The 21,806-nt window shown below is 26.3% G+C and overlaps 1 protein-coding gene across 4 annotated transcripts in view; it reads left to right on the forward strand.

The window, feature by feature from the left end:
- Nucleotides 1-21,806, forward strand: part of LOC123266211 (ras-related protein Rab-37) — a 134,783-nt gene that overhangs the window by 103,119 nt on the left and 9,858 nt on the right. The window contains exon 1 of one of the 4 annotated variants that reach the window (XM_044730300.1): nt 7,744-7,879. The exons of 2 other annotated variants lie outside the window; for them this stretch is intronic. The gene's annotated coding sequence lies outside the window, so the exon portion shown is untranslated. Of the gene's footprint in view, nt 1-7,743; nt 7,880-21,806 lie in introns of those variants that run through there. One more of the 4 variants, XM_044730301.1, reaches the window with a different exon arrangement.

Genomic DNA, 21,806 nt, shown 5'->3' on the forward strand with positions numbered 1-21,806 from the left:
CTAGATTGTACTGGTTAAGTCGATCGGAATGCCTCTGCGTACGACTTAATTAAACGGACGTTGATTAAATACATCGCGAGTGCCTATATACTTGAATGAAATTTTTCTGGATATTTCTCTAGTTAATTAGTAGAACAGGACGAGAGAGTCAAAGCATATATCGCATAATACATTATACATATTATATATATGGAGTGAAATATTCGTATTTCTATGATTTCTCTTTGCACGTACATTATTATTTATATGTATTTAGTTTATATTCTGAATTGAAATCTCTTTTCACTATTATGCATTCATGCTTTGAACATTTTCCTCTTATCTTTTGGTATGGCGCCATACATTAATCCTTAGCCGCTTTATCTTATTCAATCCCATGTACATATCCTAGAATTATGAATTATAAATTATATTTACAAATAAGACTCCCTTCTCCAAAATTTTTTTATTTTATTGGGAGGCATTTAATTTTATTAAATATATTTGTCGTTTATATATTCGTAAATATTCCCGGTAAACTTTTTTTTTATGCTCGGAATTTTGAAGAACTAATGAGCTATCAGCATCGTCATATTTTCGATATTCTTTAGGAAAAATGGAATTGAAGCTTCAATATTAAATAAAAGTTGAAATTTTAGGCAACCAAGTCGTTAAAAGTCCTCTCGTTGCCAAAACTCTACGAATAAAAAAAACTGTTGAAATTTCTATCAAATAAATACTTAAGTTCTACTCAATTCTACTTATTTTTAATTATATAAAAATGAAATTCAAAGCTTCAATATTTAATGAAAAGTGAAAATTTTCGATAACTCAACAGTTGTGAGCTCGCATAAAGTTATCACGTTACATAATTCTTTGCAAATTCCATCTAAATATCTGAAAAGAAAACTTTTTTTAAATTTCTATCAAATAAATGGGATTGAGTATAAAATATCTAGTTTCTCACACTGATAAAAAAGTTAATTTGAGTATAGCTAGAAAATTTTGGAGCCAAGAAATGTCTCTTAATTAATAGTAATTTATGTCATATGGCTGCAAAGTGACGATTTTCTGACAACGACGATGTTGCGATATGAGCTTAAGGTTCGTGGTGGGAATGTACGAAAACGGGCGTAATTTTAACGGAAATTTTCGCTCGTTTTCGTACATTCGCGTCACAAACTTTAAAGTGAATATCGTAAAATCGTCGTTGTCAAAATCACCACTTAGTGGCCAAATGACATACAATATTTTTTGTTATTATTGCTCCATAAGTTTAACTTTTGAGGGATAGGAGGCAAATAATAACGTATTCAAATTTTATGAAGTTTCACAAGGGCAAAAAAACTTAATTTTATTTTAATTGTCTTTTTATTAATATTGAATTACGGCGTGGTTGTTATTTTATTAACATTAGGTCCGCTTCGTAATAAACTGCCAGCAGAGAAATAATTAGCGCCACTCAATAGTAACTAAGTTTAAAATTTACTCAAAATCATCGGTCGGTATACTAGAATTTGATTTATTTCATTCTAAAGTTCATCCGATTGCACAAGGACAGTACGGAAAAAAAGGGGGAAGTAAACTTTGCGGCCTAGGCCGCGGAAAAAAGGCGGCATGGTAGAGTCTCTAGAAATGAGTATCTTTTCGGATGCCACCCAGCGCTCAAAAGTTGAACTTTTGGAGCGAGTATAACAAAAAGTGAATTTTACTTGAGTGAAAAATTTTTCTACTTTATCTAAGATCATCAATTTCTTGAAAAAATTTTTTTCTCTCAGTCGACTTAAATTTTTTATCAGTGCAAAAAAAAATAAACTTCGAAATATGATAAAAAATTGAATTTTGGTCAATCAAAACATCAACCACACCGTTCGGAATCTAGTTGTATTGAGGGTTGAATATTACATAACCTAATCGAAATCCATCGAATAACCTCGTGCAAAAAAATTCAATTTTAAACAATCACAAGATAAACTAGATGAATCTTGAATGTATAGATGGATCTCTATTGTCAACTTGAGCGCCAATGTGGTGTTAATGGATTAATTCGAGCGTAAAAGGGTTGTTTGACGTTCGGATGAATCACAGACTCGATAACTTTCCTAATGCAATATGCAATATATAGAGCAGAGGGTTTCAGCTAATAAACTCAGTTCCGGGCTCCAGGGTCCGTTTATTATCGAACTACATATGTTGTGTAGGTCTTTCATGTGGATTACACTTTGCACTCATTTCTACAGATATGCGCTGTATTGTTCGATTTATGTTCTCTAAGTAACAAGTAGCAGCAACTTTGGAAGTTAGCTTAAAGTTATTAAAAGTTATCATTGAGTATACGGAAAAAAATTTCTGGGAAAATTTACGATACTATTGTAAAGCTGGACTATACTTTTATTACTATTAATTTTCAAATATTTTAGAAGAAAAAATACTATTTATTCATGAAAAAATACGATATTACTATTGTAAAAAGTAAGAGATGAAAATTTCCAGTGCTGCCTCTGTATCTATCCAATAGAGCTTTAGCAAATTTTACAATAGTCGAATTGGAATGTTTCTTAATTAGTGTGAGTGATGGCCGTGCACAGCGCTAGACTCCGAGCTTATGTAAATGTTAGAGGATGTGGGTTTTAGTTTACATCGGATAGCGTAGAGGGAGAGTCTCTGGCTCCCAACACAGAGTTCTGGGTTCGATTCCCAGATAGCACGAAAAAGTCGGCTTCTTTTTTCGATTACTGTTCAGGTACCAATTAGTCCAACCTTCTATCTCTCTCCCTCCCTAATATTTCTTTTAAAAAAAACCAACTGTGAATTTTTACAATAGTTGAATTGTAAAGTTCACAAACACATATTGTATAATTTGCTCTATAGTATTCGACTTTTTAAGACTCTTGCTAGTCTAGAAGTATAGTCCACCGTTACTATTTTATTTAGTAAAAATTACAATAGTAAAATAGTAAAAACTCCTTCAGTTTTCTTTCCGTGTACAATCGACTGATATGTTATATGTTACATATATCCATATGTGTGTGAGTATGTGATGGATGGAGCTCGGTGCATAAAAGTTGGTATGAACAAGAAATACGCTAAGAAAGTTGAGTTTTAAAGAGAATTAGAAATAAGAAACGTGTTTAATATTTAATATGTATATGTTCTAAAATATATATTCTAATTGTAGTGAACAATCCACACGCGATACTGCCGTTATGCTACATGTTATTACTTTGATGATTATGACTTATGTCATAAGTGCTTATATTTTGCAGGAAAAAATAGTATGTACTGAGTAGACTAGAGCGAAAAAGTCATAACTGATAAGACTTAAGTTTTAATTTTATATGTTGGGTTAATCGATGGGTAGTTAATAATATGCATGATGAGTAAATGATTACAGTGATGTGAAAATTTCATCAAAAAATCGAAACTTTGATGGCGACAGCCAATTTTGGTACGAGGTCATTAATTAAATGTCATTTGAACACCATTGTACAGAATGTAATTTTCCAAACTACAACATTACTAACTCTCGTGAAGTTATAGAGAATATAATATCTTTGACATATATTCAGTCGTTTGTCAAAGCGAAACTTGTGCGAATGTAATTAAATATATGTCAGATAAAGTACCTTTCTCGTGCTTCTTCAAATTTTCCATCTCTATCTTTGTTCAAAGTACAAGTAGACTTTAAATTTCTGAGTTGATAATTCATTAGAATACAAAATCTGGTACTGAATAAAAAAATTACTTGATTTAAGAAAAAAAATTTTTTCAAAATTTATTTTTTGCTTCGAGATATTTAATTCAAATTGATTCAAGAAATTTATTAATTTAATCGAAAAAATTAATCTAAAAAATAAAATGAAAAAAGTCCTTAGTTTTTAATTTTTATTAATTAAAACAGCCACTAAACATTTTGACTTTTTATAAATTTTAAACATTGGGGATTCAATTTCAATGAAAAAATAATTAACATTGTTTTGTTAAGTCAAGACAATTAGTTCTTTATAATGAATCAATAATATTTCTTTTTAATTAACTAATTATTATTCACTGTAAATTAAGAAAAAAAAAAAAATAAACAAATATCTCTTTGTTGATGAATTTGTAAATTAGGAACTTGGATGACAAAAATATTTCGTTGTTCTGAGAATGTTAAACGTCGACTATAATTAATGATTATAATTAGTATATACTTTAACATAGAAACAAGCATAATTTCCAAAAGTATATCGTATGTCTCTTTGTGTGCTACTTCATAATTACCGCACAGTTATTCCGTTTTGTTCTTTGTTTAAAACTACAACTTCAAAGCTCTTAATTTACTCTACACGTTACACGTGTTACATACTGTTATTCCTCATTATAAAGTCATATGTTCTCGTACTAGTAAGTACCCTTTGATAAAACATTTACAAATAATATTTTATTAATAAAAGCGTTGCTAAATTTTTCGCGCATATAAAAAAATACAGAGTTGTATTTTTAAATTTTTCAGTGCACTATTATTTTTATTAACTAGTTTTTTTAGCTCGATTGGAAAAAAGTTCAATTTATGTTTTTTGAGAACCAATATAGCGCAGATTAACGGTTCATAAATTCTCTCAATATATAAACGGTGCATTTTAAAAATTTTTTAACTTTTATTAATTGTTTCGCAGGAAATTTCTTTCTCCAAAGTTTTTAACTTCCCGCTAAAAAAAAAATTGAAATTCTTTTTTTTTATTTTTTATACTGCAAATATCAACCCTTATTAACAGAAACTTGTCGAGAAATTTATAGATGGGTTTCGAAGGTTAAAAAAAAACATATTTTTATCAATCTTTTTTCTATTGTATTGAACGAAACGTTTTAATCAAACTATTTAGCATATGAAAAATACATACTCGACAGGTAATTTGTAAAATTTTTATTTAAAAACTTTGAGAATTCACCAATTGGGATTTCATTCCCCTGGAACCTTCAAAAGAAAGTTTTCTTGACGTTGTCAAGATTTCATGATGGATTTGTATGTAAGTAAAAAACTAAATCTTATCTTTTAGTCCATATGTGTATAGTAGGTATAGTAGGGTGGCCCAAAAAAACCGACTATTTTTTTTTTATTCTTGAGTGAAAAAATTTTAGTTTTTGATGTTTTAAGAACCCTCTCCAAAAGACAGCTTAAAAAAACATTTTTAAGAGATCACTCCAAATTTTTTAAAATTTCAAAAATCGTCAAAAATCAAACTTTTTTTTTTTAATTTTTTTTCTCGTTATGGTATAATTTTATAGACTAAGAAAAAATAAGTTTCTGAAAATTTCAGTTCAAAATTTTAATTTTGAAAGGTTGCTCATAATTTTTTTCAATTTATTAGTGCATTAGTTTAGATTTTTTCGAGCGACCTTTTACTATTCAAATTAAAATTCTATGCATTTTTTTTTTTTTTGATTAGTACAATAATCGATAAAAATACACTATGAGATAAACTAAAAATCAAGCACACACGGAGAAAAAAGTATTGCTATTATAGCGATCCAGAATCTTGAAAAACTCGTATCGTTTTTTGAAGGTCTAGTAAAGAAACAAATCTTCCTATGTTAACTGTGTTAATTTTTAATGCTGTGTCCGTTGTTATTGTATATAATTCTACTGCGTTGATAAAGAAAAACAATGAACATTATATATTGTATTAAATAAATAACATTTGTGTTTTCGTAAAAGGTCTTTTTAGCATAAATAATTTGATCCTATACTACTTTACGCAAAAATATGTTATTTTTTTTATAAAGTACATGGAGTAATAAAGAAGTAAAAATTCCATTAAAAAATATTTTTCTTATGATAAAAATAATTGCGTATTTTTAATGAATATATCAATAATACAAATTTCTAGGCTAATATTTTTAAAAATCAAAAAAAAAAGTCATATAAAATAAATTCCAACTGCTGTCAGGCATTATTTAAACATTTTTAAACCTAACCTAATTCTTGACTGTAATATAAACTACACAAAAATTTTTAACTAATCAAGCTATACAAGGAATTCGTATTTATGTTTATAACAATAATATACGAAAAAACTAAAAAAAAAAATCATCTGCAATAACATATAATTAACATTTAATCAAAAACAACTAATAATCATCTATAAACCGTAGTAATATAGACATTCGATATCCGAATCCATGTGGATCGTGATAATTACGATCCACTAGATTGGACATATGCGCATCTAAAGTATAGTCATACGTGGATCGTGATCATCACTATACTGTATCGTGATAATAGCAACACTTTTTTCTCCGTGCAATATAGAAAAAATAATTTATGAGCGACCTTTCAAAATTTAAATTTTGAACTGAAACTTTCAGAAACTTATTTTTCTTTAGTCTATAAAATTATACCGTAACAAGAAAAAAAATTAAAAAAAAAAAAATTCGATTTTTGATGATTTTTGAAATTTAAAAAAATTTGGAGTGACCTCTTAAAAATTTTTTTTTAAGCTGTCCTTTGGAGAGGGCTCTTAAAACATAAAAAACTAACATTTTTTCACTCGAGACTAAAAAAAAATAGTCAGTTTTTTGGGCCACCCTAATGTATAGTTTATGTTTGGACGAAGGAAAAAAAATAGAAATTTGAATTTTTGGCTGAGTTGTGAACAAAAAGCCCCATTTTTTTAGTAAGATTTGCATCACTGCCTTGTAAAATTACTTGTGATGAAAAAAAAATCTTTTATTCAAGTACAAGATATGTTATGTTGAAGAAGTCGATAAAATTTCAATAAGATCGGTTTATTTTTGAGAAATTCTGACAATAATATCACATCATTATTTTATCATCTATAACAACACTCATGAAAAAAGACTAATTCTAATAAGCCGTCTTAAGGAATTTCCTCCCTTGAGATTTTCTGTATACTATAGTGTCTCACCAGAAATCTTTTTCTCGAGTCTTTTTAATATTTCCATACTCCACAAGATGTATTCACTTTATTGACAGAGAAAGAATGGTCTTTTGTTTTTATAAAACAATATAAATATAATAACAGTATTGGTAATCGATCATATATTGAACAAAAGAAGAATAATTTATTAAACAATTATATTTTCACCTTACAAAGATGACAGAAATAATTATCGAAAAAAGACAGATATTATTCGAAATAATGGACATGCGCGAGTAAGTTGGCACGCGCGGATTTTCATGGCATTAATTGCCGCTTCGAGAACGCAGGCGAGATGGAATACCCTGCAGAAGTGTGCGATTTTATATATAGCAGACGCGGAGGGTTGTTATGTGGTAGTATATAGTACAGTAATAGTCGAGATCCCCTGGTGCTACTGCTGCTGCTTTGCTTTCAGGTAGAGCAGTGAGTCGGGGGTTGGAAAACACTCTCATCGCTCTCGTCACGCAGTCTCAACCGTTTCTCCGAACCGCGTGCTTCATACTAACCACATAGTGTTTGAATTAATATCTTGTCTTTCAGTATATTACTTTCCTTTTAACGCGGAACATTTTTTTCTTTTACTGCATGAAAAAGTTTTTCCTTTCATAGAAATTTTTAGTGATGAACTAAGTGGATATTAATTTTTTATAAAAGTGAAATTTTAGGAAAAAAATTTTTTTTATTAAAAAATTGTTAAAATTTTAGTTATTTATTTAATTTTAAATGACAATTTTGTCAAAAAATTTTTGAATTTTTACTAATTTTATTTTCTAGTGAAATTTTTGTCAAAAAAATTTTTTTTGAGTCAAATAATTTAAGAGTATTAAAAAAATTTTTTTTTTCAATTCATTAATTTATTTAAAAAATAATAATAATAAATACATAAAAATAATACTTGATCTGTAAAATACATCACCTCTAATTGCAATCAATTATTTATAATTGCGTATCAATTAATTCGTGCCAATGGATGAGAGGTAATGAAATAATTAAAAGGTTACGATATTAATTCCCAAATAAATACAATATTCACAAGTGCATATTTCCAATAATCATAATAATAATAACAACAATTAGCAAACGTTTTGATAAATTTTTCTACAAAATAATTTCCAATAAAAATTGCAAATATCCAGTGTAAGCATGTTTGTGCACCCGTTCGATAGTTAGGGTATCATTCTTCGCACGTCGTAAAGTTTGACCTTCCTTTATATTACTTGAGTAAGTAAAGATAAGACCGACGACCTTTGATCGTTATATATAACTATCTAAAACAGCTCTGAACTTAGTATCTGGTTTATGAAATTTAAACGGCCTAAAGTATTATCTCGAACCACCCTCGGGGCACGCTCTCACCCTCAAATCATTCCTTTTTTTTCATATCAGTGCCTTAATATAATATGTACTTTATCCTTCATTTCTTTATCCTTTCCTTAATCCTAATATTGAAAAATACAAGCATAAGTTATCATACAAAAAAATTTTTTGTTAAGGTACTTCTTTTATTTTAGACAAATATTTTCAAAATTTTTCACTGCGTTACATTTAATAAAATTTTGAAAAAACATCAATAAGTTCAAAAAACATATAAGTTCAAAATAAAAATATTAATTTTTCCGTACATAATGATATTTAATACATTCCCTTGCACGATTCATAAGTACACAAATATTCCTTAGAACATCTCGAATGGAACACTAAATTTTCGCAATCTTTATTCAGACGGCATGCTTTTCCAAGAGGGTCTGAAATGATAAAGTTTTTAAAAATTATATATTTTATTGTGTAGGCTAAAAATTTATAGCACTCACAAGGTCCACATCTGTCGTTAGATAAAGGTATATTATCATGTCCACATTGGCAAACATTATTCACACAAACAGAATCTTTAACTGCACACTGGTTATCATCTTCGCAGAACCAGCCCAATAATGAGTGACACGTTGAGTTATTTGTTAAAACAGTGTATTTAACTCATCCAGTCTATTTCCGAACATTTTACATGCATCGGATTCCCGTAATCTTCGTCGTGCTCGCAAGATTTTTTTAAAAACTCTTTAAAAACAATAAAATTACATGCATTAATACACTGAGAAAAAAAATACTATTAAGAAAATTTTCTTGACACATAAACATATTATATTATTAAAAATTATTGAGAATATTTATCTATACAAGGAAAGAGAAATATTTTGGTAAAATGACCACTCAACGGAACCTAAAATAACATTTCGTCAAAATAACAATCCGGTTATCTGAATTAATGACTCATTTGTTTAAATCAACATATAGCGAATAGCTCTTGTCAGCATATGCACTGATAAAAAAAATCAATCTCGATTCAAGAGAAAATTTTAAACCCAGAAACTAATTTTGAAAAATTTTATTGTTTTAATGCAAGCAGAAATGTTAGAAGTTTCTCTTGATTTAAATAAAATTTACTTAGTTCAAAAATTTTTATGCTTGACTTAAAACATTAAATTTCTACAAAATCTCTTCGCGCATCATAAGGAAGAAAAATATTTCATAATAAAGATATTAATATTTTTTTGTTAAAAAAATTAATTAATTTTAATAGTTCATTTCAATAAATTCTTGAACCAAGTAGAAATCTTTCTCTTGGCAATAATTTTTCTTTCTCTCAGTGAAGATGGAATTGCGCTAAGAAAATTGCTCTCCCTTGACAAAATGAAAATAAAGCACAATTTCAAATGCTTCGCGCTGGAGTGCAAAAATTATTAATTCATATAATTAATTAAAAGACTAAGGAAAATTTCTTGACTGGCATATCCTTATTATAAAATGGGTTTCTATTGTGAAATTTGATACCATCGGAAGATCGTAATCCGAATCAATGTCTTTGCACGGCTTGATATTTTTTTAGGTGATAATCAATTTATCATCAAATAATTAAGAGAATAATCAAAACTTTATTACGGGTATATTTTTATGCTTAAGTATAAGATTTTATTATAAAAGAAACAAGTCAATGTACTTACTGGAAATACATTGATTGTTAGACAACGGTTGGAAGCCTTCAGCGCATTTACATTCGAAATTAATACATGCAGAATTATCAACTTTGCAATGGATGTCTATAGAGCAATGTGCGCCCAAATACAGCGACGAACACAGTATCTCATAGGATCGAGTGTAACCATTTTTACATTGGCATGTTTTGTTTCTACTGCAATATGCGTAGTCGGGTTCCAAGCAATCTTGGTTGTCTATACATTCCTCTCCAAGATATGCTGAAACTTTAAGTAAATTAAATATCATTATAAATACTCTTTAATTAGAAAAATTTCTAGAACCAAGAAAAATTTCTTAGGTTAAGACTTTTTTGTCTTGATTCAAAGTAATTAATATCTTCTCAATAATGTTCTACATTCAAGATTTTTTTTTTCCAAGTCAAGTTAACTTTTTCATGAGAATAGAAAATACCTTTCTTTAAACATATTGTGAGAGATTTAGTTTCATTGATAATTGGTCTGCATTCGTATCCACTACAACATTGGTTATCAAACGTAACATCACACTGAAAAAAAATTAAGATTTAGAAAATAATGAAAAAAAATTATAAGTAATTAGAAAAATAATTATAAAAATGATTTATTAGTCAATATTTTTGAGAAAAAATAAACTGTACACAAATAAAAAAATAATAATTTTTATTTTTGATGCATGTATTAGGTCTTATATTTTTTAAATACATATTTTCTAAAGTTTTAAAATATTTATTAATATAAAAATATTATACTTACGAAATCCAAATGAGTAATACATCGGTCGATACCATGTAACACATTAGCATGACTTAAACCAAAAATTACAAATAACAATATCATTATACTCGACATTTTTGTCAAATTTTTTACAATATGTCGATTCGTATAAATTTTTTAATCGAAATGAATTTTATAAAAAATTATATGTAGGTTTGGTACCGTATAACTATCGAACAAAAAAAACTTATTTCAATCATTATAATAGTATACTGATAAATTTAATGACACTTAAGTAGAACAGAACGACCAGAGATAATTTTACCATTATACCTTTATTAGTTTACAATTTCATCGTGTTTTTCAAAATCAGTAGAAGTTTCTTAACAATTAATAATTAACAATTAAGTTTTTTATGTGTGAAATTAATTTTTGATGATAACATTTACATTCAATTGGAAAAAAAAATTTTTTCGGCTTCAAATAATCTATACTGAAAAAAACTACTTGATTAAAAAAAAAATTCTCTTTAAAATTTAACTTTTCTTTCGAGATAATCAGTTATAATAAATTCAAAAAATTTGTTTATTGTATATACACAGATAAAAAAATTACATTAAATCAAGAGAAAAATTCTTGAATTAAGTAAAATTTACTTAAATTAAGAAAAATTTCTTAGATAAAGAATTTTTCTACTCAAATCAAGAAGATAAAGTTCTTCAAAATTATTTACTTGATTCAAGTAAGTTTTTTTTTCTGTGTATTTATGAGATCTACAGATCAAGAAAATAAAACTCTTGAATAAAGAGAAAAACTTCTTAATTCAAGAATTTTTGAAATTCAATCAACCACTTAATTATTTTCAAACAAAATATGATAAATTTCACTAAAGAATTTCGTTCTCTCAAATTAAGTTAGGCAGTAATATTGATTCAAAATGTAACCGACTTATTTCAAGTCTATACAACCAAAAATACTCGGATTCATGATGTTTTTTTATATCTTTATATGGATTTCGAATTTCTTCGCTAAAAATCAAGAATATTTCCCATTATTTAAAAAGTTTTTTTTTCTGTAGTGGACTAAATTTCTCGTAATAAGTTTAAGAATTTACCTGAAAGACAGGATTATATTCTAACTATTTCAAGCACACTGATTATTCCTTTTATTTTATACAACCACTTGAGAAACGTAAATGTTGGAATAGTCATGTCATTACATAGTTAAACGTATAGTGGGTGCCCAGAGATTACCTACTTTTGTAATTTTTATAATTTTTCTACAAAGTTTGGATAAACATAAATGTAACATATGCAAAACCTTTATTTCATATGTCCACTAATTCCCTCTGGTAGAGCGTATTTTTTTTTTTTAATAAAACAAAAAATGATAACTCAGTAAAATTTGTCTTTTAACTCGTCGAATAATCTAATAAATTAATGTTGTTGGTAAAAAATTTTTTTTTTAGTTTAATTAAAATTTATTTTACATAAATTTTTCAGTCATAAAATTATTTTTGTGCAAGAATTTCATTCCAGAATAAATAATAAATTATTTTATAATTTTTATGTTATACAAGCTTCGCTCTAAATATAATATGGTTTGGACTGTATGTTGGATGTTGGATGTTGGATGGCAATGTGTAATTCGTTACACTCGACAATTCTCTCACTAGAATAACTGTATCCTATGCTATTATACATACAGAGCATATACCATTTAGAAACACTCTGTGAATCCCCATATAATTTGTAATTTATGACACTTTCTCGGGTTATTGTTTCCGGAGGTAATTTGTGTGGATATGAAGCTTTTACGACAATTGACTAGTGACTATAGCGATTGTTTAATACGAATTCGCAAGATGTTCATAAAAATTTCTGATACACAGAAAAAACAGGTTCATTTGAGCGAAAAAAATTGATAAGTAACATCAAAATAGTTTTAGTGCAAGTAAAACTTTTCTCGACAAAAAAAAAAAAAATTCGACTCTATCTAAAATAATTCTTATCTTTATAAAAATTTTCTTGAACCAAGAAATTTTTTTTCTATACTTAAGAATTATTTTTTTGGTGTTGAGATTATTTAAAAAAATTTGGAAATTCCAAAAGTACATGACTCATAATGCTTAATTAATTATGAAATAATAAAATAAAATTTTCCATCGTAATACTCCGCATCATAAGTCGTGCAAAAGCGAATGTGAAAAAAAAATATGAAACAGTTGAAATAAGACGATAATGCGCAAGCTCTTCTAGTGAAATAAATGTACACAATATTTATAGATATACACAGAAAAAAAAAAACTTGAATCAAGTAAGTAATTTTATAGAATTTCATCTTCTTGTTTTGAGTAGAAAAATTCTTAAACTAAGAATGGTGTAAGTAAATTTTATTTAATTCAAGAATTTTTCGTCTTGATTCAAGACAATGAAACTCTTTAAAATTATTTTCTTGGTTCAAAAATGTTTCTCTTGATTCAAGTTAATTTCTTTTTCAGTGCAGTCTTTTGGTTTTTTTTTTTTTAATTTCATTAATTGCAAATAAACGACTCTGAGTTACCTAACCATTCGCATACGGTGACCTACAATACTTTCAAAGAATTAAAAAAAAAAAAATTTGACTCAATCCATGGATTTTTTCGTAAGTTACAGGATTTCATACATGACGGACAGGATAATTTTTTAAACTATTTTGATGTTTTTTTTTTCGTTTTTATTGTACTTAATAAATTTTTATTATGAAATTAATCTCCATTAAATTATTTTGATAATAGTATGCAAAATATCTTGATTCCGTGAACTAACAAGGCTATAATAATAAAAATAGTTGTCGAAATGAGGCGAAAAAAATTTTTCGATCGTAAAGCACTCTCTGATGCTTCGCATCATGAGTCGTGCAAAATTTACTATTTTAAATCAAGCAAAATTTACTTAAACAAAGAAAATTAATGTAGTTGATAAATATTCTCATAATGTCTATAGACGCGAAAAAAAAAATTTTTTTACAGTCTCCTATTATAATACACAGTCCGATAATTTGTCTCTTGAATTTAACAGAAAATTTTTTTCTATGTAAAAACTGACGCGATAGTTGTTTTTATTATGTTAATATTGAATATGTAATATTGATAATAATTTATACTTTACTAACTATATTAAAAGTATATTACACCCTAGGGAAGTAAAGTAAGAAATGTCTCAGATCACATGTAATTGTCGGCCGAAGGCGAAGCCGAGTTGACTCATGTGATCTGAGGCTTTTACTTCCCGTGGAGTGTATACTATTTTGCTCGACGAAGGCGGAAAGCGGCAACTTTGTTTAGCGCAGCGGGACGAAAGTTGCCACTTTCCGCCCGGGCTAAAAGTTTAAGTTTATTCTTCTCCGCTCAAAACTAATTAATTTTATTTCTTCTGTACACACACAACGAATACAAACTTCCGGCTCATCGTTATCGCTACTTCCTTCGTAAACTTTACAACCTTATTTTGTTTAATGTAAACGATATAACTCGAGCCCGAGCGCGAGTGAATGTTGGACAACAGTCGACAAATTGTTAAATTATTTCATTTGTTAATAATTGAAAACAACTATAATTATAATTAACAACAAACAAAACATTAATTTACTTAATTAAAATTTAGTAAAAAAGTGAAATGTGTAATTATGTGAAATTTAATTTTTGATGGGGTAAATTATATATAAATCATATAACTAATTTTGTTTTTTATTCAAGCTTAAATTTCAAAGTCGCTAAAATTTTAATTAAAAATTGATAAATAATTCATACATTATTAATTTTTTTTTTCACTCATCTCCAGCCTTTTATTTCATAAATTCTTGACACAAAAAGTGATCTTTCATTTATATAATACAATTTCCACGTGACCGCCTTTGGGAATTGCATTTTTCTTCACTCGAACGAAACCAGCGATACTCGTATTTCCTATTATCTTCACCGATTTCATATTAAACATTCTTTTGTACACATTATAAAAGTTATATTTGGATGTATGGGAATGTTCGACCAATATTGAAAATTTTTTTCACGTACATCCAAACTATAGATCACCTGACTTCTGTGAAAAACTTTTTAAACTTTATTTTGACATTTTTCAATTTTATAATTTGACGTTTCTGGTCACATTTTATTAGTGTTTTATCACAATAATAAAAAATAATTTGTATAATTAAGAGAACTCTGAAAATTTTGTCTCCGAAATATTTATGTAATTAAATCGTTTTTTTTTTTTTTTTTTTTTTCTAATTAAATTTAGTATCATTGTAAAGGTGTTGATCGGAATTTGTGCTTTTTCAAGGTTTTATATGTTTTTCACCTATAGTTAATTTATTATAATAAACTTTTGAAATAGTTATAAATTGATTTGAATTTTACACCAGATAAAATTTATTTATTTTTAAAATTATAACAGAAATGCAGACATATACAATAAAATTTTTATTTTTCATACGGAAAGAAATTTTCTTTAAAAATTACCGTTAAATTCACTGCAATTGTCGGACATAATGTGGCCCTTTCATTTATTACCATTTTTGAAATAAAAATTACGATAAAATTTATTTATTTTATGGTGGATCATAAAATTGATCGAAAACCTAATAAAATTTACAACAGACTACGGTAAAATTTGTTGAAAAAAATTTTAAAATTATCTCACTTACCGACAAATCATTAGGTCGTGCTATCCGTCCCACAATTACCGTAAATTTAACGGTAATTTTGAAAGAAAATTTCTTTTAGTGCAGTATATCTTTATTTAAACTTCACTTATCTAAACTTCAGCACAATAAACATTAAATTGTAATACACTCTGCAAATCAATGCAAGGTACACGAAATTTGTTAAAATTCATTATTAATAATAAATTTTTTCAATCAAAATAACTCACTCAATATTTTTCCCAACGTAGTTTCTATATACAACAGTTACACATGAAGTATTATTTATTTTGCTTTGTACATGTCAATTTCGTTGTATGTCAAATATTAATATCAATTAATTCACATAATCAATAGAGTAAGTAAAATTTTGCAACGGGCATATTTTTATTTTGAAAGAAATTTTTACATTTAAATTTGCTATTATAAGAAAGGTCATGACATGAATTTGTACTTTTTTCCGATTATATTTTTTTTTTGTAATAGTTAATTTTTTATATCAAGTTTTTGGAGTTTTTGATAATTTTGTGGTTCTATAAGTTTGTTCTGTCGTATTTTTAATTATTGGTAAATGTATCAGTTATATCATTATTATTTTAAAAATTTATTTTCCAAGTATCCAAATTATGTATACTGTTATTGAAAATATCGAGAAATCGATAAGCAAAAGTTTGTTATTCATAATTTACTATTCTGGGTAGTTATATGGTTACTGCAGGTTGTTACTTAAAATAAATTTTATATAATTTAATGGAATTAAGAACAGAACAAGAGCTTATCTTATATTATGAATAGCTTCCAATTATAAATTTACGTTAATAACATTATTTTTCCTTACATGAATTATCGTTGTCCCGCGGTAACCGTTGATGTGCAAACTTTTCGTGATAGACACGTATTTCACGCAATATACTACCACGGTTCGCTACACGTTGCGTGAGGGGAAAGCTTATACATGTGAAAATAAATTTAGTTGAACTCTGAACATTAATAACTAATTTTTAAAAAATTATATATGAAAATTGATTCAATATTAGAAATTTTTAACTCGTTAAATAATTAAAATTTTAATGTTATTTCTCTATTTTGAACTTTTTTTCTTTATTATTTGACGTACAAGACTAATATTTATTTATCATATATCATGTAGATGCTCTGACAATTTTAATAAAAAAAATTGTACTAATTGCTTCAAATACCCGAAGGTAAAATAAAAAAAATCTCGCTCCCGTGTACAATGAAATGAGTAAATATTTATGTTCATCATCGATATTTTCTATTTGAACGGATATTTGTAAATAAATATGAATATTTATATTTATCTCTACTGATGAGAAATATAATAATAACAACGAATACATTTTTTGTCAGAAGCTAACTTTTTTTTAACTTTTTTGATTGTTATATATTAGAGTACATTTGATAATACCAGTATTCTGTAATATAAACCCTTCCCCTTGTCTATATATACATATATACATATAATATCCCCTAAGGGTGAATATCGCCCTTTATCATTTATTTATAGAGGGTGGAACGTTTCTCGCATCATAAGAGATTAAAGAAAAAAAAAACGTTTAAAAAAATCTATCGTGAATATTATAACTTTATACATTTTATACACTGCAAAATAAATGGGTGTTTATGATACATAATATAGTCAAACAGTGCGGAAATAAATTGACATATAAAATATATTATTATATTATAAATGCAAAGCTAGTTTTTACTGTTTTTAATTATTTTATTATTATGATAAGAAAACTATTGTTTTTAAGTATTATTTTAAGCATCAATAGGGGACGTGCAGTCTTATTTGTTTGCTTAATATCTACATAGAAAGAAAAATTTCTTGACTGGAGAACAAAATTCTTGGCTCAAGAAAATTTTTGGGTGCCTGAAGGAAGACCGAAGTTGTGTTGGCTGAAGTAAAAATTTTTCTTAAAATTCTATTCTTGGTGGAAGTAATTTTTTCTTAATTCAAATTATCATAAATACTTCACGGAAAAAAAGACTGTCAAAATTACAGAAAAAACTGTCAAATTTACAGATTTACCGCTGTCAACCCAAAAATGTCAATTTTACAAAGTTAAAAATGTTATTTTCACATTGTGAAAACTGTCAATCTAAAAATGTTAATTTTACAGTTTTTCAATGTAATAATGACATTAAAAAAATGTGAAATTCACTTAAAAAAAAAAAAAAAGTGAAATTTATGTTAAAACAATAATTGAACTTGTTAGTTATGAGTAAGAATTTCTTATTTCGTGAAATGTAAACAATAAACAAATAAATATTCTAAAAATTAAAGTTTTAACTGAAAAAATTAGGTAAAAAAATTAAGTCACATAAAATAATTGTTCGATTCTGCAAACCATAGAAAGTAAAAAGCATTGAGATACATATAACTATAATAATGAATATTAGATTTATTTCTAATATTAGATTAGACATATTCACACTAACATTAATTTTATAATTGTCAAATATTGCTTGTAGTTGTTAGATAACAGGCAAAAGTTTGTCTTAAATAAACCTTACGGTTTTTTTAATTGCGTAGAGTAATTATTTGAGTAAGTGTAAATGAAATAATTAGTACGTGTGCGTATTTTATGATTAAAAATTCTATTCACGTGGTATTTAGTTATTCTATTTCAACATCTAAACAAATAGTCAAATATACTTTGGTATGTAATTTTAATAATCTAGAAACGGTTGTATAAAGTTACATCAGAAAATATTTAATGTTGCTAAACATTCTGTTATCAAAAAATTTTTTTATATTGTAAAAGAGGTCGTTGTCATTTTTTATTCAAACACAATTAATAATATTTATGTATACATATGTTAATGATTAAATTTTTATTATTTCTCAAAAATGATAGTCGAATTATCTATATTTTTAAGAGAATAAGCAAAATTTTGTGGCCAGTGTATTTATATGATAAAATGGGTTTTTATGATTAAATTTGGTATCGTTGGAAAAGTCTTGACCTGGAGTTGGGCCTTTTCATGGTTTCATATCATTCTCACCAATAGTCAATTTATGATGATAAGTACTTAGGGTGCATTCAAAAATGCTCTATCCCTAGATACATAATTAAGAAATGACCTTGTATCTTGTAAATTTTCTTGGATCAAGATACGTATTTCTTAAAGCAAGAGAATTAATTTTGTTGAAATAAGTGAAATTTCTTATGTCAAAAAAAATATTTTTTTTTTCGCCCAAAAAAATAATTAGGAAGAAAAATATTTTCTTGGCTCAAGTGAACCCTTTTTTCTGTGTAAAGATTTAAGTGAGGCGCTTCTAAAGCTTGACATATATGTTTATATTTAAAACAAGTGCGTAAATATTCTTATTATTATTATTGCATTGTAAAAAGTTTGCGAATTAAATACAAAGTGGATAATTTTTAATTGTTTCAATCCTTTTGAAGTGAAATTTATTTCAAGAAGGATTTTATTTTATTATTAATAAAAACAAACGGCCCTGAGTGAATTCTTTATTGTTTTTTTTTTTGCATAAAATTAAAAAAATAAGTTTTATTCGTTTAAAAATTACAAAATGCATAATTAGAAATTTAAAAATTAATACAATTTGTTTTAACAAATGAATTTTAATATTTAAATTAAATTAAATACTATTTTTTCTAATTTCTGCAAGTAGCATTTTTGAATTTTCTCTACAACAATTTATAAGAAATCATAAACTTCACCATATGTCGGTTAATTTTTGTATAATTAAGTTAATTCATTTTATTTAATCAAACGTAGTAATGATAATAATTGATAATTTTTTACTTTTTTGCATTAAGATTTATCAGTAAGTCTCAAAAATAAAATAATCTTTATGAAAATTTCGTACAATTTTTTTAAAAAGTCAAATTTTAAGAAAAATATAATTAACATTCACACGCTTAAACTTGAAATAAATTGATTGAAGTATTTGTTAGCAATTTGTTATATAAAACTTATTTCAGCTAAATTTAATAAAATTTATTTGAGTGTTTTTCGGATGAAAATCCATATTCACTCCGTAATCACTCAGATTAAGAACAACTCTAGATTTACTTTGTACGCGGAATGTTTGATTTTTTTCACTCCGATACTTCAAGTGATGTGAGTGAAAATTCTCTCCGAATTCACTCCCAATTTTTTAGAATTAATAAAGCTGCATGTCATATTATTGTACATAAAAAGTAAAACTTCTTTTGAAGTCGTTATAATGTTTATATTTATAAATTTATGAAACGAATGAACACATAATTTTTTCATCCAATAAAATATAAAAAATTTTACTTAAGCAAATATGAGAATCTTTTTGATCATGCTTCTTTGAAATATTACTAAAATATTTATAAATAAAAATCTTACTTATCAAATTTGCATTTCAAGTTATCTTTATATTATATTTGTATTTATTTTTAATGTAAATTTTTACATTAACTTCGAATTGACTTAAAAAAAAATTTTACATGCGTATATACACATCTAGTATATAATTCTTCTAAGAATGTCAATAGAATAAGATAAAATAATAATAATTGGAAAGAAATTAATTTAAATAATCCATTCGATCGAATGTTATAAAAAAATAAAATCGCATTGATTTTTTTGTAATTAAATTTTACCCAATCAGCCGTCAGAAATTTTTTTACGTTAATTAAATTCTCTTATCAAGCTAAAGATCAATTATAAAACATTCATTTAAAAATACTTGTTTCTTTTTTAACTTTAAATACAAACGCGAATTATTTTTTATGATATATTTATTTATAAAAATATTAAATATTAAATAAACAAATTATTAATTGAGAAAATTTTTAATTAACTTATTTAAAGGCGTTTTGATTAAAAAACTGTATTAACAATGAATAGAAGCGAAAAAAAGTGAACACTTGAAGTAAATTATTTATTAAAACGTCTCTACAAAAATATACATCAAAGTTCGTTAGTATACTTTCAGTATTTAATTAAATTATAAGGCTGTTTACAATCAAAATTTAATAAACTCTTTCACTTCTTTTAACGGTGAAAGAGTTCTATGAAAATCTACTCTGAAAATTTAAATTAGTGAGTGTTATACTCAATAAATTGTTTAAAATTTTTATTTATTTTTTAAAACAATTTAAAATTAAATTTTCGATTGCATGCAAAATTTGTTCTAAAGCAATGAGTGTATTCTGATATTTTACTATATTATATACTTGGGTATATTATTTTAAATTTATACAGCTATCTTCAAGAGTTGGTTGGCGCAACAACCGGAGCGTTGGTATTTGAAACCACACAGCTCTCCAGCGTGGGTTCGAATCCCACCGCAGACTACTATTTGTTGACATTTATTTTTTCACACGATGATGATTTAATAACATCGCGGAGGTTAACACCAAATGATTCCAATCGTTCTGATTGAATCTAGTTGATCTATGAAACTGCTTTGTCATAGTTACTCTGAGTGTGGAATTATTTTTCATGATTATCTCGATCAGAAGCATGTTAATTTACTATTGCCGTTATATACGTAGAATTAAATTGATTAGAAGGCAGAAGACAAGACATTGTAAGGAATATAGTATATGCATGCCCTACAAATAGATTGCCACGGTTCAAACTAGACTAATATGTATAGACAATGTGTCGACTTTGCGGTACAATCACGCGTTAATTAGTACGTTGATTATCAACTCATATATATTGAAGAGAATTCTACTGTGTACAATGATGTTAATATTGTTACAAACTCTATACAAACTTATTGTGTTGCATGCAATTGTCATACTATGATGTATATTGTAAATATGCAAGCATATATATTTCACGATCTACGTATAAAATATATATGTGAAATTTATTGCATAATAATATATATGGCGAATTTAATTACATCACTCACACATTACATATATTTAACATTACATGTGTAAAATATGTAATATTACAATTATGACAGTGTATTATTCACAAATAATGTATTACATTTTATATAAAGTTGGGGTTATTGATTTGTTGGCAATCAGTTGGCAATTATTCGGTCGAAATGAAAAAGTTTGGATTCTGATAACTCACTAAAAATTTTACTAAATAATATTTTCAGAACTTATGAAATTTAGACGTAACTAGACAGAAAAAAATTTTTCGTTAAATTTAACACAAAAATTTATTTTGATGATTTTTTAAACACAAAAGTCGTGTTGAGATAGTTGGGTCGTGCGAGCAAAATTTCAAGGAACCTTCCAAATTTATAATATATAAATAATTAAATGCATAATGCACATGCTGTTAAAATTTGGAGATGATTTACCACTTCTAACCAAAGATAATTGCAATTGAAAATGACATTTTTTATACAGTCGGTATGGGAAAAGAGATAGAAAACCGCGAAGTTTTATTATTTTTTTATTGAATAAATTTTAAGAATTTAACGAAAAACTAATATTACTTAGATTAATACATGTTTAATTACCTTAAAAAATTCTGGAATTCTTTACCACATAGT

The sequence above is a fragment of the Cotesia glomerata genome, linkage group LG5, assembly GCF_020080835.1.
Source record: "Cotesia glomerata isolate CgM1 linkage group LG5, MPM_Cglom_v2.3, whole genome shotgun sequence".
NCBI classification, from domain to species: domain Eukaryota; kingdom Metazoa; phylum Arthropoda; class Insecta; order Hymenoptera; family Braconidae; genus Cotesia; species Cotesia glomerata.